The following is an 18,337-nucleotide window of genomic DNA, read 5'->3' on the forward strand; positions in this document are numbered from 1 at the left end:
GGAGGGGAATATGTAAATGGTTATCTGAGACTCATTTTAGTAAAAAGCGGGAAAGGTCATGAATATGTATAGGCGTTTCTGGGGTCATTATGAATATGTAATACCACACTGTATTTAAGCACACTTCTTACTGTTAAAAGTGTGCGTGTTGGGCGGAGTGAATCCCCCGCGCACCCAGCGCTGTTTTGCTTATGCTCTAATGAACACGTGTTTAAGGAATACAAGGAATTGGATTAAACGTTGTTTATCCATAGAAAAAGCGTAAGTTATTTCACACCCATGGCCTGGGCTCCCCCCATGCTGCTGCAGGCTGGCATATTGCCTGCTCTGGAGAGGTCCTGTGTCTCCTTCAGGGCCATGGTGGCTGCCTGCGCTGCCCTCCCTGCTGGGTGGGAGAGGATGCTTAAACTTTTCCGTGATGCTCGGTGTTAGCAGGGGCAGGAAGTGCTCGTGATCTAAGCTGTGAGGAGACCTTCTTCCCCAATATTGCTGGTTTTAGCCTTGAGTAGGTCGTGCGTCCCTGAAGGACTGAGCAGGGATAGCACTTGTGTGTGTGTGTGTGTCTGTCTGGCAGGCTTGCCATGGGTTTATCCCAGAAATGAGGTTTGCCCTGTGACTGGGAGACAGAGGTGATGGCTTGTGGCTACAGCTTGAGCATGTGTTCTCTACAAAACTTGCAGCCTCCCTTGGAGAGCCCTGGGCTCAGGGCACCCTCTAGAAAGAGAGCCTGGTTCCATGCGGGCCAGGAACTTGGGGACTGAGAACTACAGGGTGGACTGATATATGCCAGCACCCTGCCCTACTGGTTAGTCCTGCCTGCTGCAGGGGCCGGGACAGGGGCTCTCCAGAGAGCTCTTCCCACCTTCTCATCCTATGGCTTGACGCCAGGTCCTGGCTCAGCTCCGAGCTAGAATTGTCCTTCCTCTGTTCAGTGTGTCTGCACTCAGGGTGGTAATGTCATGCGGGGAAATTCTCCTTCTGCAGCCAGAGAGGAGGAGAGGATGTGCGGGAGGGGCTGAACAGCTCCTCCCCATTCCAGACACCTTTAGGGTGACAGCCTTGTTCCACCCGTAGGTGCTCACAGCAGGCTGTCCCCTGTGACACCTCTCTGCCACCCGGAAAGAAGCGTAACAGTGGCGGTCATGATAAGCAGCTCAGGACTTATTAGAACAGCAGATACAAACAGAAAATGTTTCCTCTTTTTTTTTGTGTAAACACAGCTACAGGAAATCAGGCTATCTTGGGCAGGAAGCAGAGGTTACCCGGGACAGGGACAGGACAGCCAGCAGGGTTTTGCACGCTTCTGATGGCAGTCTTGATCCACTGCTGCTCCAAATAACTGTCACCATCTTAATTTCCTGATGGGGTCTCAGGATCCTTGGAGGGGCTTTGGTGAGGGGGAGCAGGGATGTCACACCTGTAGCCTGAGAGACAGTCTGCTTTGCTGTGCATCCTGCATCTCCCAGCCATGGCTGGATGAGCACTCCCAGGAAACGCTCTACAGGGAAGGAGCTGAAGTCAGGACAGCTTATGAACTGCTGTGATGAAAGAGATGGAGGCCTTGAAGACTAGAGCAGGGAGGTTTAAAAAGTGCAATTTAAATGAACACCCTGCTTTACACATGCAAATTTGCGGACTTGTTAATCTGTGACTTCTGGATGCAGATACCAAACGTGACCATATCAAAGTGGGTTTTGGCAAAAACAGACCTGGATTGCTTTGAGAATGTTAAATTGGAAGCTCAGTTCAGACTAATCTTAAAAGTAAAATCATCAGGACACTCAAAAGTAGATTAAGATCCAAATAAGCATCTGAGACCAAAGAAGTTAGGATGGCTATTGCCAGTATTGCATTATTGAGACTGTTTGCCAGCTAGACACAATGATGTTAGTTCCAGCTGCAGCCCTGCAGAGCTTTAGACATACAGGGTGTTATTAAACCTCTTTAGGACTGGAGCTTTCCCAGTTCTTCTGAAGATTTGCCACATAGGTCTCTTGGGACCAGTGTGGGCTGACTGTATTATGAAGTGTATCAAATTGAAAGTTTTAGGTTGGCTCGTCAGCAAAGTGCTCAGTATTGATGTGAAAGCAAAGGGTCTGAGTGCACAGAAGGGGCATCCTACAATACCTCTTCACTGGATATAGTTTCCAGCTTTTCATTGCTCTTCCTCTGCCATTGATAACCTGTTTAACTGAAATGTCCTTACCAAGAGATGGGTCACTGCTGTCTTAATTGCTAAGAATACAAAAAAATGTCCTGAACTAAGCCAAGCATTTGTAACAAAACGATCATAGGCTTGGAGAAGACTATTATTTGGGTAAGCAGGACTTGCTCTGAGAAGTGGAAAGAAGTGAGAGGAGAACAACCCTGTCGATAATAAGAAGTTGTTTGTTGATTTCTCACTTGGCCTAGGGACTCATGTCTAAACATCTGAACAAGCTGTGTGAGAAGATGTGTGCTAACTTTGAATCCTTGGAAGAGAGGGAAATTACAGAGACTGGGTACACACCAGTGACATGTGACAGTAGGTGTAACAATGGCTAAAGAACTAATGACATCACACTTGAGAGAATATTGGGAAACTTAGCAGAGTCCAGTCGCAGCCCAGTCAACACAGACAAGAGCTGAAGCTCTCTCCATAGTTTGAAAGCCTCACACGTGTTGTCTGGAACTGCTTTATTGTCTGCAGACTTGGTTTGCTGGTGCTTTTAATCTGAACCCTGGTTTGCAGTCCTTAAATGTTCTGGATTATTTCTAAAGGGACAACGATAAGATATCTAAAAGCAGTTTACTTTCCATAGAGGGCCTTCTGATCACTGATGTGACTGACCAAATTCCCCTTCTGAAAATGCGGGCACAGTAAGTAAGAGCAGAACAGAGAACTAGAGAGGTCCCTGGAGGTGACCTACACCTGGGTGTGCAACTGACACTGAATCATTTGTCAGTGCAAACCCCAGCTCAAGGGTTGCAACCCTCTGGTACGAAACAAAACTGCTTTCTGGGACGGAGTGGCCCTGTAGACCCTTTAAGATTGTCCTTGGGCAAGCGACTCCCTCTGCCTTACCTGTGGCATGTAGCAGAAAAGTCTTTGAGCTGGGACAGACAGAGGAGCAGAGACCAAAGGCAGTGGGGGGTGACTTTCATTCCTCCTACCTCTTAGTCAATTTCTGCAGTATCTACCTTGGAGTGAGATTGCTACTTAAACCATAGTGTTTAAGGAATTGCTGAGAAGAAATACAATTCTGGCTTATAATTACCATTCTTGAGGATAAATACAGAATGTTTTTTCCTTCACTGGACAAAGTCCCGAGATCCACTGGTGAAAAAATAGCTTAATCTGGGTGAAAAATAAAACACCTGTTTCTCACAGGGAGGGGTGATGAACCTGAGGAATTCTGATTTGAGTCACCCTCACACCTGTGTGGAGAACAAGGTTCAGCCAAAGCTTAATTGGCCTAATTGGCAAATTACTTAAAGCAGGTAAAGGTGGGTGGGGCCCAGTTTAGTTGTGCTGTGCTGGCTGGGAGGTAAGGTTGTGTGATCTTCTTCTACCCGCATGCTTTGAATTCTGGAGCTTAATGTTCCTGTCTAGGCTTAGGGTATTACCACTGACTTGGGTTTTGCTGTGTGCGTTTGAAAGTGGCCTGGCTTTGTGCTAATTAATCCCTCATAGCTGAGAAAGTGCTTCAAAAAGAGGAGCTTGGGTCCTTAAAAATCCACTAGATATCTGTTACTGAGGAGTGCTAGAGAGTGGACAGAGGCTCAGGGGCCTTTTGTTTGACCTGGGAACTGGTGCAGTGCTGTGTGGTTATTGTATCCTTAGTGTAACTGCTCAGAACTACTTCTCTGGTGTTTTTTTGGGGGGACGGCTGCTGATACAGAGGCTCGGCAAACTCCAAAAGCAGCAAAATCCTATTCAACAAGGATTATTCTGGTTCTGTCCTATGTCACCAATACCTGGACAGCAGAGGGATTTGTGCACCTTGACTCTTAAAATCTCAAGTCTTGTGCACACTGCGCAGCTGTAAAAACAATGAAAGCTGTGCCTCTGTGACCTTGGCTAATGTGCAGCTCCGTATCACCCTATCTGCAGGCCTCCTCGCGTTGCCCCTCAGGAGCGGGGGCCTCTGAAGCTTTCAGGCCGGCAGTCATGAAAATGTTCTTTTTGCGGTCATAAACCGGAACATGAACCTTAAATCCTGCATGTGTTTTTCACACAGGAAAATACAGTCAAAGGAGAGAGTGAGACTCTGCTAACCAGCAGCTGCACAGGGATCAAATGGTGTTTACAAGAAAGGAAACCACCTCTGAAATCCGTCTTGATGATTTTACCTGACCAGATCTGTGCTCCCTTCATGAACCTCTGAGCACTGGCTCTCCCTCAGCCTGACACATAAGAGCTGAAGTGACTAAATGGGCATGTGCAAGGCTGTCCCCTGACAGAGGCACCTCCGCCAGAGTGTTCCCAGCTCTCCTGCTGTAAACCCACTGGTGCAGACTGGGATATGCTGGACTGGAGCGGAGCAACTGCAGGCACTGGATGGAGCTGGCTGTGGACGCTGCTGTGTGAGGTAAGGGAGGGAGGACTCTGCAGCCTTATGGTGTGTGGTGGGTTCCTGCCCCAAGGCTGGGTTGGGTGCTTTGCCCGGTGTGGGTTTGAGTCCAGGAGCAGTGTTGGGGAATGTCTCTAGGCAGTTCATCTGAAACTCTTCTCAGGGACTGTTTGATCAAAAGCAGCGTAGTACAAATGTTTTTGCTCTGAAAGCTGATCTGATGAGATAAGGTACTGTCAAGTAGGTATTTCCATTAGACATAAAAGAAAATAACTCATTTTCCTCCACCACCACCACACTAGTTCCATATCTTGGTGGAGGGAGAACAGTTCTACTCACTTGGCACTCCTGGATCCTCTGAAGACCAGTGCTGACCCAGGGTCTAGGCAGCAATGGGGCCGTTCACTCTAACCCAGGACTTCTCTGGGCGCTCACAGCCTGCACAGAAAATGGAGCAACAGCGGGTGTCAGAAGAAATGGGTACATACTGGTTCTCCAGAGTTAGCTGGCGGCAGCTCCTGTATAAAGGGGCCTTTTAACTCACCCTGTTGTGCCTCAGCTGAGTGTGCTTCTAGCCTTCTCCTCTCTGCAGTGCATTGCTTATTTTCATTTTGTCTGTAACTCTCATGTTCTTGACCCTGATTTGTTTGAATGTCAAAGGCTGAGCATCTTCCTGCAGGAACAAACCTTTGCCTAGAGTGAGGCCCTCCTGCTGTAGCACCTGTGTAAACTGCACTTGTCCGGGGCTGTTAAGTGTGGCTGGAAGGTGGAAGTCCTCCCTCTCTGAGTCCCTTGGAAGGTTTTTGAGAGGTTTGGAGTGAGGAAGATTCATACCTCCTTCCTTGCAGTGTTCTGTCTGTCCTGTAATACCTCATGTTCTCATCCATGCTGAAGTGATTTATGCTGCTTCTGAGATGGTGCCAACCAGAGGGTTTTTGTCTCAGAGTTGCTTTTCAACAGTTGTATGAAGTGAGCTGCTTTTAGTTAAGTGGGAGAAATAACATGTCTCTTTTCAAAGCCCTTTTGTCCTGCTGTTAACACCCTGCTTAGGTAAAAGCATTGCAACTGCTCAGGGTTACCCATTTAGCCTTTTGCCAAGGGATGCATGTTTGTCACCAGGTTTGGGACAACATGATGTTTCCTATTTCCAAGCTATCCAGAGGCCGTTCATTTCATTATTTGTCTGAAAACCATGTTGGTTGTTTACTATCATATGCTGGCTGGTAAAGGGAGTTGGTTTTTCAAATCCTTTGCAAAATCAGCCCCAAAGATAAAAGAGCTTTGTGCTAGCTGGAACTCTGTTGTTAGGACAAGAGTATTCCTGCAATACCTTTTTCTCTGAGGTTTTACATCATGTTTCTGATCTCAGTGTGTTTATATATAGAATGGTAATTCTGTGAGCTTTGCTTCTGGTGAAAATGCTGCTGCTCTGGCTGGGTGCATCGGCAGTGAGTATGCAGAGGAGTGGTGAGGGTGGCTGGTGCAATGGAGCACAGCCCTTGTTACCTCTTGTGTGCCTTGGGCTTTATTACCAAGTGTATGATTTTGTTCTGGGTGGGATGAGAGGTGCATTGGTGTCTTGGGTAGCATAGAGGTTCGTGCTTACCAGTCGCAACTACTGGGCTGTCCTGGGAAGGGTTTTTTTTCTGGAGACAACCGTTTGGGAAACTCTCAGCCACAGAGTGAGGAGGGGCTGATGAGGAGGCCCTTGTCTGTGAGTGTGTGGGGGAGCGACTGGGAGAGCTGTAACTGGAAGGAGATACAGTTCCCACATGTGGAGAGAAAAAGGTCATACCTTAGGTCCTGGGTGCAGCCCAGGAGTGAGCAAAGTGGTGCCGTGGGAGGGCACGTGCCAGGTGAGGCTGGTCCCTCTGCTGTGAGTGTCGAGAGTGCGAGAGAATGAATACTGCCTTCCCAGCAAGCAGGCAGCTCATCTGGATGGCATTGTCTGCCTGCCCAGACCTTGCTGTGCCCTTGCTGCCCAAAGTAGTACCTGTTATAAGAAATCTCCCCAGTGCCCTGGGCTGAAGGCTGCAAAAGGAGAAAATCTGGTGTTGGGTGAAGTCCATGGAGGAATGTATGGAGGGGGCTGCTGGGTGGTAGACAGAGAGAAAGGGCAATAAATACGTGTGGAGGCAGAGCAGAAGTGCTGATGGCAAGGCAGCATGGCATGGAGCAGACAAAAGGACCCCAAACTGTGGGACATAGTCACTGTGTTTACCAGCCCTGGCACAGGGGAGGAGAGATGAGATGTACCAGCTGGCTTTGCATGCTGATGTGATGAGTGCTATACATACCCAAATAACTAGGAAAAATCCTGTCCTCTGGGTGATTCCACCTGCCCCCATAATCACTTATATCTGCATTGTTTTTATCCTGCCCACGCATTTTGGCTGCTCCAATAAGCACACGAAGAAACCACCCTCCTGCTGCTGAGTGACTCACACTGTCACCCCTCCAGGAAACCAAGAGATAACCTCACTAGAGTTGATAACAGCAGCTCTCCTTAGCTTCACAGGTCGTGGGACACCACTCAAATACTGCTTGCAGCAGCTTCAGGGGCATCCCCACCTCCTCAAATTCAAATGTGCTCTGGAGATCAAAGAGCTGAGCTCTTCAACTGGGTCACCTTTTCGTAGAGCAGGTGGGGATTCCTCCTGGGGGTGGCTTTTCTCTTTCCTGCTTTGCGCTTTGCTGCCCTTTGAGGCTGGCTGCTTTTCTGCTCTGTTCTGTGCTCCAACCCTTTCCTCTGCAGAGCTGTGCATAGTGCACTGTCACATGTGGGACAGGCAGTGTTTCTGTGCAGAGCAAGGCCAGGATGCCCTAGGAAGAGCCCGACAGAGAAGTCCAGACCAGGCTGGGAGGAGCAGGGCCTGCAGGAATGATGGCAAGGCTGTTTCTCTCAATTTTGAGATTATGTTGTTCAAATCAGAACTTCAGAAAACCAAGACAGTTTGTGGGTGCAGTATCTAGCATACATGCTGCTGCCAGGGCAGTCCTGATACATTGTGACTCTCTTGCCTTTTTTCCATGGGAGATTTCTGCTTTGTTTGACAAAATAGTGGGCGTTCAGGTTTTTTCTTGTCCCTCCTGGATACCTAGATGGTGACTTGCAGCTGTCTGATTGTAAACTCTGTGAACTCTCAGTCACCACCATCTGCTCTCACCACCATTGTGTGTGACTCTGAAATAAGACTGAATTTACTACTTTCAGGGTGTGCTGGGGCTGGAGACAGGCTATCCTCACCTCAAAGTAGAGGGGTAGAAACACAAATCAGTTAAGGCTGAAACTGCCTGTTTTGGGTACTACAAAGCATCTGACAGAGTTATGTGTATATTATTTTTAAGCAATATCTGTCATCATTTGGCATTCGGTCTGTTCAAAGACACCTAACTCCATGCAAATTTGGTGCTGCCTCTCCATCCCACCAGAGGATGATTGCTAGAAGTCACAGAGGTGGTGATGGAGAAGTGAGGAGCAAGGTTGAGCATGCTGATGCCTGGGACATGACCTGTTGGACCTTTCTTAGCTTGCAGTTTCCCTATGATATGAGTATTAAGCTGTGTATCGGGGATCTTTCAAGTATGCTGGGCCACAGAGGGAAATCCAGACTCATTAAAGCAGTCAGGCTCCAAGCCCATGCTCTGGTCTTCTGAGAAAGTCCCTGCAGGATGCAGCTGCCCTGGGAGAGCAGAGGCAAGGGCTCTGTGCTGGACTACTAAGTGATTTCTTTGATTGTACCACCCAGAAGGGCTGTGCTTGCTGAAATCTCCCTTTACAAGTGCAACACTGGTTTTTCTATCGCCCTCTAGTGCTTCTTATTTTGGATTCGGGAAGATTTCTATTGGCAAGACACTGCTTTGTGACATTGGCCTCTTGTCTTTTCTGGTGTGGAGAGATGCACAGATGTTTTACCAGATTTGCATCATACAGGTTGTGTGCTCACTTCTCATACCACAAGAACTGACCTCTCAAAAATGGCCAGAGCAGTGGATTGAACTGGAAGTATTTGATTTGTGGCATGGGCTTCCTAAGTGACCTTATTTAATTGGCAGCTCTTTAGGGTATGCTGATTGATTCTGTGTGTGCACAGTGTTTGACACAGGGGCACCTTGGTTTTACTTTGACAAAGCAAATAAATCATGGTGCTCGTGCTGCTCTGAGTTTGAGCACAGACCACTAGATGTCTGTATAAACTAGGGTTTGACAAGCAGCGGTCGCAGCTGTGGTTTATGAATTTTATTGGCTTATAAACAGCAGAGATGGAGCACAGACTCATAAACTGCAGTCTCTTACACCCACAGAAGGGCGGCAGCAAATGAGGGGATCAGAGACTGATGCTGCAGCACAGAGTGGAATGGTTCATGACCAGGAGGTGGCTTGCAGGAGCCTGAGGCCACATTAATGCTACCAAGTCCCAGCACTCTGGTGGACATTGTAGCCAGAGATCCCCACAAGGAGCCCCTGCAACCCCAGTGAAGTCTGTCCCTTGCCAGGAAAGCTTTTTTTTTTTTTTTTCCTTTATGGTAGAAGAGAGGCTTTTGCTCATTGGAAGAGAGATCAAGGTGGTCAGAAGGAGCTCTACTCCCTCTTCCCTCACTGCTGGCAAAGCAACTTGTGTCTACACTCCCCAAATCCTCAAGTGTTGGTTGAACCTGTGTCCCACCCGAGAGAACTGTGTTTCCCTGCCAAAGCAGCTTGCTTTGCTTTACCTCTGCAAGACAGAGTGCTGTCAGTACCAGAGCAGCGTGCACACCTGTCTGCTGGGGAGGTGGAGGAAGAAGCAGCTCGTCAGTGCTTGTCCTCTCGCACAATTCCACTGAACCCACTAGAGGGCAGGGGAGGACTGTGAAAGAGCAGAGTGGCCTCAAGCCTGCTGGAAAGAGCTCAGCTGTCCCTGGGGTGAGATCCTGCACCTGAGGAAGGGTCCTGCTCTTTGCTTCCTGAAGGGGTCCTGGGACAGGCTGAACTCGCTGCAGCCCGGCCTGGTGCAGGAGCAGTACCTTGTTCCCTCCTGCTCTGCTCTCTTGCCACCTCCCTGAATCTATATAGACCCTTCCTTCTCTGCTCCACCCTGCTTCATCCCTTGTTCTAGCTCTACCAGCCCACAGGCTGGAGCATCACCTTAGCCTGCCTGGGGTGCTCAACCCAGCTGTAGAGATTTGGGAGGCTACTCCAAGGGACAAGCAGTCTCCCTGCATGGTGCATCTGGTATCTTACGTCTCTGACACGTGGTGAATCAGAGGGCTCTGCGGCTGAGCCTGAGCTTAAGCCCCTGAACTGCAAAAATCCATGAGGATTGTGCAAGGCAGAAATTACCTTGGTGTGGTAATGGAGGAGTAGTACATCCCCCTAGTGCTGGCTGTGTGGAGAAGTTAGAGGAAGTGGCAACATGCAAACGGCCAGTGTCCCCTTACAACAGATCATGGGTTACTGGATACAAGGAGCAGCCGTGGCTGGAGGGGAGCTGGCTTGTGAACCACTCACAGCTGTGCCTCAGCCTGTATGACACTGGAGCTCTGGGAGCACAATGGGGCTAATGGGAAGGTGCAGCTATGGGCAAACAGCTACTGCATGTTGTGCTCCTTGTACTACGTCACACCAGACATGTACATGAAGCCCCCGAGTTGAAGGACTTTATCAAGATGTGGCTGGAGACACTCTCTGGCTGGGAGTGTGACCTCATCAGAGATGTAGGTGTTTCTGTAATTCCCAGGAGTGCAGATGCTGTCTCTGACGATGTGTATCAGCCCCACATTCTGCTCCTCGCTGCACCAGCCAGCAGAGCCCAGGGTAAAGCAGGCAGAAGCAGAGTGGGCTGCGGCCGGCTGAGGAGCTGGAGGAAGCTGGGGTACTGCACAGGGGCATTGGAGCCACAGCACGGGGTCTAAATGAGGAAAGGGGGGTGATGCGGCAAAGCTGTCTCTGTCTCCTGCACTTACCTTTAAGATAACATTTGTCTCGCTTTTCTTGAAGGAAAATTGGACTTTCTGGAAGATCCTGCCTACAGATTTCTTTGCCCAAATAGGGTATTGCTCAATGTTGTTTATTCCAGGACTTGTGTTTGTAAAGTATGGAGCAGACCACATGTCCCTTGGGATTCTCATTTTCTTTAATTCCAGTTAGCAAGGCAATCTACGGAAATAAGTTTGAACAGATAGTCTCTAAATTGATTGTTTAAATCATGGTATTGGACAGGATCTGATATACTCTTTGAGGAAATCCAAGAATTTACACTTCAGGAAAGATACCACTGCTTGCTTCTGCATGCTCTTCACTGTTGCACCTATTTTTGAATCTAGCAGACACATTTGCCAGCTTGAGTGGGGAATGGGAAGGGGACTCTATTTCTTTCCTAGGAAAGAAGATGTGAACACTTGCATTTCTGACACAGCTGGGAACAGAGCATGGAGCCTTGTGAAGACATGGTTCAGGTTCAGCTGGTCACCTTGCAGCTGGGCTTTGTCAGTCCAGGACTTCGTATGCTGTGGGGGCAGCACGGGCACACATACATGCCCTCTGGCAGCCTGGTCACAAAGTTGTGGTTTTGTTTTTTTTTTTGTTTTTTTTTTTTTTAATAACTTCAAGGCTCTATGTATCAATGTATTATATTTGGGGCTGAGTAGTAGTGAGTCAGGCTTTTAAATCTCTAAGCTCTGGGTTTATTCCCAAGCCAAACACATGTACTGTTATCACTGTTTGAGCTATCTGGAAGTGCAAGACCACCTTCTGAACCCAAAACTAAGAGCAAGAAAAATGGCACCTTATCCTACAGCCTCCTAAATGGCTAGAGGAAGGAACAGGTTGCAGCTGAAAGTATGTGAGCAGGGGACAGGAGAAGTTGCCTCTCAGAGGAGTGGAAACCTCCAGCTGGTACTTGATGCAGCCTTTAGAAAGGCATGAACTGAGGCTTGCTCAGCTCTGAATCTGTGCAGGACACTGCTGGCAGAACATCACAAAAGCAGTGAGAGTCTGCAATACAGCTGCCTTCTCTGGGAGCTCCCAGTCCGAGGCCTTCTCAGGGCAGCAGAGATAGAAACTGCTTCAGTTTTGTAGATGCTCCGGGGCAGGACGCTCTGAAGTTGCTGGGTGCCCCAGGAAGGCTGCCTGATGGGCAGGCTGGGATTTCTTGCTGAGCAGAATTGGTGTAATGCCAGAGAAGTTCAGAAGCATCAGACCCTCTTACCAAGTGCTCCCTGCTTTTTCAGATTTGCATCTGTCCTTCCTTTTGAGCTTTCTCCTTTGTAAACATGTCTCTGTCCAACACATTAGCCTCTGTTTTGTTTGCCGTGACTCAGCTGGATGTGCTTCCAGCTTGTGAAGGAGAGGAAGACAGAACATGGGGAGGAAATAGGGGCAGCTAAGAGCACAGCGAAGAGCCAAGCGGGGGGAAGTAAGTATGCAGTGCCCTGCCAGAGAATTATTTTCTTATTCCCAACTGAGGAGATATTTTCAGTAACTTCTGTATGAGCAAGCTGGTGCCATGGTAATCAGGCACACATTTGACAACAACAGTGTCTGCGGTTGCAATAATTGATTGGTGTTTGCAGTTACTGCTGACAGATGTGGCTTCTACTTTGTATCTTCATGACTCGTTTCCCGTCTTTGGATTGGGGGTCCCATCTCTACTTGCCCTGTTTTGTAACATTCTAATCTTTTGGCTGCTGGATCCATGGCAGAGTGTTGTGCAGCTGCCTCTGGCCTGTTTTTCCCCAACAAGCAAATTCTTGGCAGCGTGCATGTTGCAGTCAGGTGAGACACGTTGTTCCTATGGCCTGGCCGCATCCCTGCCACAGTGACAGGCTTGTTGGAGATGTCAGGAGAGAACTTGAGGAAATCACCCAATGACTTGCCGTAAGCCCAGTCTTGTTCTGCCAGATGTGAGGTGACCTCCATTTTGAGAAGATAAGGGAAAGTACTTCTTGGAGAGTTAAGGTGAGATCAAGAGCTGGAGGTGGGAGAATTTGCACCCACCAGCTGACCTTGTGAGGCCTTTCCAACGATGTGAACCCAAGTTGTATGACTTACCCTTAAACTTGGGGTAACACCCAGAAGTGACAAGACTTGTTTCACACCACTGTGAAATTATGGGGTCAGAACCAGCCATGGATGTGAAACTTTAACACCAGTAAGATGAGTCAAAACCTCCAACACCCAGTGTCCTGCACTGAGGCTCTGACATTTCTGAAACATGATGCTGAGCAAGTCTAGATGTGTTCCTATCTGAAGGCAGCGGCTTATTTGGCTGACAGCTTTCTATTGACCACCTTGGAAAGTTATTTTTCATCCCATGAAATTCTTGCTATAAGGGAAAACAAGCTGAAATTCCGCATGAGCCTAACATTGTAGGCTTTTCATTGCCAGTCTGATGGATTCAGTCTTTTTCTGTTCAGACAGTCCTTTCAGTGCCTAAAAATGCTTTAATTCCTATAAGTATCTTTTTTTTCAAGCAAGCTCAGAGCTGTAGCTTCTCCTACCATATGAGCTGGTTGACTGGCTCTGATGTGGTTTGTGGTTACATGTAACATTGCTCATGTGGCCCTCCCGTGCTTTTGATTTTCTGAATCACCAGTGAGTGTACTTTCACAAGCAAGTGTGAGTCTTGCTCAGGAGGTGTGTGTAAATACCATGGAGAGGCACCAAGAGGCTTAGGTTCTTCCACCATGACCTGTGGGCTCCTGTGCCTGTTGCAGGTGGGGGTGTGTGGTTTCCAGGTGCTGCTGCAGCAGGCAGGTGGACACCCCACCAAGCAGTCCTTGCACTGAGCTACTGTGGACTCCAACCACCCACCAGTATGGGATGAAGCTCCCCAGGGCTAGATGGTATCCACTGGGTAGTGAGAAGTTATCAAGGGGCTCCAGTCTCCTTCCTCATTTGCCAAATTATCACCTCTCCATTGTCAATTTACTATGCTTGAATCCCAAAAGATTCAAAAAGTCCTGGTGTTGACCTGCCACAGTATGGGGGCTTTGAAGATGTTAGCTTTACTGGTGCCCATGCTGCATGTCTTGAATAAAGAGTAGATGATGGTGTCCCAAGCTGCCAAACTGGCCACAACATGTCGATGGCAGAGAGGCCAGGCATGATGATGCCATTGGAACATGATGTTGAGTTGGTGCATTTTCTTCTAAAAGATGGCAAAGCAAATAACAGAAAGTAAAGTTTGCAGGGGCAGTGGTTTCTTTAAGTTCCAAGTCAGGCACAGACCTGTGTCAGAGCCTGGGTCCAGTGGGTGCTGCTGTAGTTTGGAGCTACCACACTGTTGCTGATCCGAACCCTGTGGTATCTCACACAGGCACAGGATGTCCCATTATATTGGGCTGTACTAGCACCAGATACCACAAGGAGCTGAGTTCGGTGCATCTGCGGAGAAGTACCATGAATCACACAGGCCCAGGAGTTATGTCTTTCTTAACTTAGCAGGGTGATAATGAAAGATGTGGCACAGCTGATAAACCAAGATGCTATTTAGAGAAGATACCCAAGAACAGGAACTGTTGCACAATGGGGTCCTCTCAGTACACTTACAGTAATTTGCAGATTGTCTGTATCTCCATGGTGTATGTGTGCTGCCCTAACTGCATCTTCACCTCTCTGTTTGAATGCTGCTGAGCTTATGGCAGTAAGTTAGCAAGCCAGCTAAACCACAAAGAAGAGTCTTCACCAAGGCCTGACCCCATTAATCAGCAAAGCAAAGTTCCCCCCTCCTCTGCTGAACCATTTCATAGCCAGAGATACAGCACCTTGTGTTGGTAATGGCCGTAGATGTGCAGGATGTCTGAGTGATGGTGGGAGTGTGATAGGAAAGAAGCTGCCCTAGATGAGAAGATGACTATGGCTCTGCTCAAAAATGGCACCCAAGGAAACAAAAACTGCCTGGTGAGAGGCACAAACAAAGGAATTGTGCAGCTGGAGGTGAGAAACAGAAACTGGTGGTTGAAGACACCCAGAATTGAGACTCGATCTGAGAAGTACTATCTTATGAAAACAGGAATGCAATTAAAGCTATAGTTAGGAATGTGAATGTTTTACTGCGTAAAGATCCTGAGGGATTTCCCATAAAACCTCTTGCCTGGGGGCTTTGTCTCTTTTAATGCCTTGGTGCTATTTCTGTCCCAAATGGTGAGACAGTCCCCTTGGAGAGAAGGTAATGCTAGCAATAAAACCTGCTTTCTGATCCTACCCTGACAGATGCAAAATAAACCAGAGGATATACTGCCAGCATCATTACAGGAGTCTCTTTAGTTCAACAGCTCTTCTGCAAAGGAAGTGACATTTTCCTATGGTGTTTTCCTCCAGTCATTGAGTTCATCATCCTTTGCTGTCTCCTTTAAAGATCAAATAAACAAAACAACAAACCAAGACAAACAACCCCCAATCCTACTATGAAAAAAGCCAAATCTTTGTAGCATATCCAGGATGGACTCCAGACAGGTGCTACTCAGCTTGCTGAGGTTTTTTGCAGTGTTTTCTTATGTCACTCATTTTGGGTAAGTCAAGCATATATGAGGCCTTTACAAATAAAAATTTCAAGATTGTGTTTATGTTCTTGTCGTGTAGATAGGTACCCTAGCATCCTACTGGCAGATTTGATTTGGAAGTGCAGAGACTTCCCATGCCTGTAGATGACATTTTGGGTCTGAGTCTTTTGGGACGCAGGTCTGAACAATGTTCAGATCAGCCTCTCAGACAGGTCCTGGCTTGTTTCCTTTCATTGTATTGTACAATGATGCATTTAACTTCCAATATCAAAGACTGGTGGTGCTGTGCAGCTGTCTGAGAAAGGTCACCGAAAGCCAGAGGAGTTTCACAAAAAACATAGATGAATAGTTGACTCAGATTCACTGAAACGAGCAAACCTCTTCTCTTTTTCTTTCAGCATTATCTGTTTTTTGTGAAACTTGCTGGTTTTGCTGTGATCTTTATCTGTTACTCGTTTGCAAGAAACTTTGTTTTTTCATGCACATTAGGAAGGACTTTAATACAGACAGCGTTCACATCCTGTGCTCGATGCTGCAGGATGGATTGAGATTTCCTGTGTCAATCCTGTCACCAGTGGCTCCCATTGCCAGCCTCTGCTGTTGTTGGTGACACTGAATGGGACATTTACAGCTGTAAATGATGGGTGATGCTTCAATCTAGGATCTGACTCCAGCAGCCCGGCAATATTCCTGGCTGACTGAGTTGCCCTGGGCTGTGCTAAGCCATGTGTATGCTCTGGGGGTAGTATCCAGAATCCTTCCCTTCATCCATGCAGAGTGGTGGGGAGATACCTCTTCTGTGATTCGATGCCATCATGTTAAAGATCTTGTTGCCCATCATTGACCAGTAAAGATCCTAGAAAATAAAAAGAGCTGTGGCCTTTCTGTGAGTGGCAGTGTCTGAGGCTGTTCATCAGCCTGGTCTGAATTTAGAGGATTTTGCTGGTATCCAGCTACAGTGCCAGGCATACATGCTTTTAGTGTGGCTCCTGAATCCTTTTCTGTGTGTAACCACCTAGGCAAAATAAATGTTTGCTACCTGATGAGGTGTCAAGAAGGTGCTGGTGTAGAACAGAGAGCGATATGTGGTTGAGATGCCCTAGATATTTCCGGGGAGGGGTGATATTTGAGGTAACATATCACAGTCTCAGGTGATTTCAGGATACTATTAATAGCCTGTCAAGCATAACACCTTGCTTTGAAACCAGCAGCTATTGGCTGTGGCAGCTGATGGCCTCTATGTGGGCTGGCAGTTCCCACAGACGCCACTGAAAACGGTGCTCTTGTCTTGCCGCTGCCATCTCAAGAGGGAGCTTGGGGAGCAGGATGGAGCCCCAGTGACACCGTGCTGCAGAGAGGAGGGAACGATCGCTTTAGCTGGATTGTTATCTTAACACATCTGTTTTCCCTTTGAGAAATCCCATGTATACGCGCGTCATACACAACTAAGTTTGCAACAAATAAAGAAGCTTTCTCAGGGTGGAGTGCCATGGCTATTAGTGGAAAGATGTCTCACTGCTGCAGGGTGGGCAATGGAAGGGGTCTTGGTTCTACCCAGGCAGTGTGATTTTTAAAGAAAAGTGAATTTAAGTGCTGGTTGCAGAGTCCATGGTCTTATTTCTTACTGCAAAGTGAGGGCCTCTTATTTTAGTATTTTCAGGGCTGGTGGTGACTGAAGCAGAGAGAGTTTCTCAGCTGCGCCTATCCCAGGCTAGGAGGCTTGTGCCTGCAGGGCTTGCTTGCTTGTTGACTGCATTGGGAGCCCAGAGCTCTGAAAAACTATTACAGCTCCAAGCCCAAGTAGCCTTAGTGTGCTATAACCATTCCCATCTCTCTGGGTAGATCCTGCCTTTGATCCCTCCAATGAGAAGTGGGTGGGAATCACCATGCCTCACCATAGTCATGTGAAAGGAAGGGAGCTTGTCTAACGTATGTGGGTTGCTTCATGGTCAACAGAGATGCAAAATCTCTCAGGGATGATCCTGGCATCACCAGCTTGAGCATAGCCTGATCAGTCGTCATGGTGTAGTTGGGTGGATCAAGTCTAAATGTGTGTGAATATCCATTTTTTTTCTGTAGTTTAGAAACTAGTCAAGAAGCTGGGAGGAGAAGGTTCATCTTGATGGAAGTGTAAGTGTGTGAGCCTCTGGTGATATTTTCAGAAGCCTGTAAAGGAAGTATAGCTTAAATTCCCAAATAAATCCAAAGTAGTGTGTTCAAACATACACCTTTTGTCTCATTTGCAGTTACAGGAACATCAGCTGGGCTCCTGCATAATTTCAAATGTCAATGGGGCCTGAGTCCTGAGTATCTGGAATGCTTATTCAGAGGTCTTCCCAGCTCTGTATTGTCTATATCATGTCTTTTCCATCTGTCAAGTCAGAGAAGTCTTTCTCAGGGCATGTTCTTATTGGAAGAATAGAACACCAGCCCTTTCAGTCAATTGCCTAGATGATCAGATAAGGTGGTGCAATTTCTTGAAAAAGGGACCGTGTGTATGTAAACAAACAAGAAAGTTGCCTGGATTTAATTAAAGCTGTAATTAAAAGCTTTGTCCATCAAACAGGGGTAGAGCCTGCGGAGGAACCCTCAGGACTTGGGTGTGCAGTCGGTTTAAGGTGCCTTTGGGTGAAGTAGCTGCATTTGCTGAGCAACAGGAAATGTATGTGTGTCTGTTACCCCTCCTTGATCATGAATGAAGTGCATCTGATTGCAGGCCGGCCATGCACTCTCCCTGCTGATGCATAAACATGCTCATGCCTCTGATGAGTCACAAATACTTAAAGAGGCTTGGGTGTCAGCCAGTAACTCTTGAAGTGTGCTATGAGTTGATTTCAGCCCATTAGGAGTCAGAGCTGACTGGAAAAAGGCAATTCCTTAAATGAGAACAAGCATCTTGAGCATTTGCACCTATCCAGTTCAAGCACAACTTAAATCTCACTGGCATAATTTGCTCTGCCTCTTCAGTCAGCTGGATGTCATTCAATACGTAAGTCCACAGGAAATGACTCCTCCTTAGAAAAGATGGTAGTTGCTAGAAGTTAGGAGTTGCTCTACTGAGAGACAACCAGAGCAGTACCAAAATCAGAGATACTGAGATGGCTGAAGGTGAGGAATACTCATCTACTATTTTCATTAATTCCTCTAGATCAAAAACCTAGTGCTGGTTAACAAAATATTATTTGGATATTTGAACTTCAGCATGGGGAGGGGCCAGAATATTATACCAGGAATGCTGAGACCAGAGCACTAGAAATGGGCTCAAACTCAGCAGTACAGTGTGCAAGGGCGCTCAGTGACTA

General features: G+C 47.4%; 1 protein-coding gene across 2 annotated transcripts in view; it reads left to right on the forward strand.

Moving 5' to 3' along the window:
- FASLG (Fas ligand) overlaps positions 1–18,337 on the forward strand; it is a 146,767-nt gene that overhangs the window by 15,005 nt on the left and 113,425 nt on the right. The window contains exons 5-6 of one of the 2 annotated variants that reach the window (XR_014184155.1): positions 4,221–4,571; positions 14,746–14,867. The gene's annotated coding sequence lies outside the window, so the exon portion shown is untranslated. Of the gene's footprint in view, positions 1–4,220; positions 4,572–14,745; positions 14,868–18,337 lie in introns of those variants that run through there. The other variant, XR_014184154.1, reaches the window with a different exon arrangement.

Source organism: Streptopelia decaocto (genome assembly GCF_964273445.1).
Source record: "Streptopelia decaocto genome assembly, chromosome: 5".
In the NCBI taxonomy this organism is placed as follows: Eukaryota; Metazoa; Chordata; class Aves; order Columbiformes; family Columbidae; genus Streptopelia; species Streptopelia decaocto.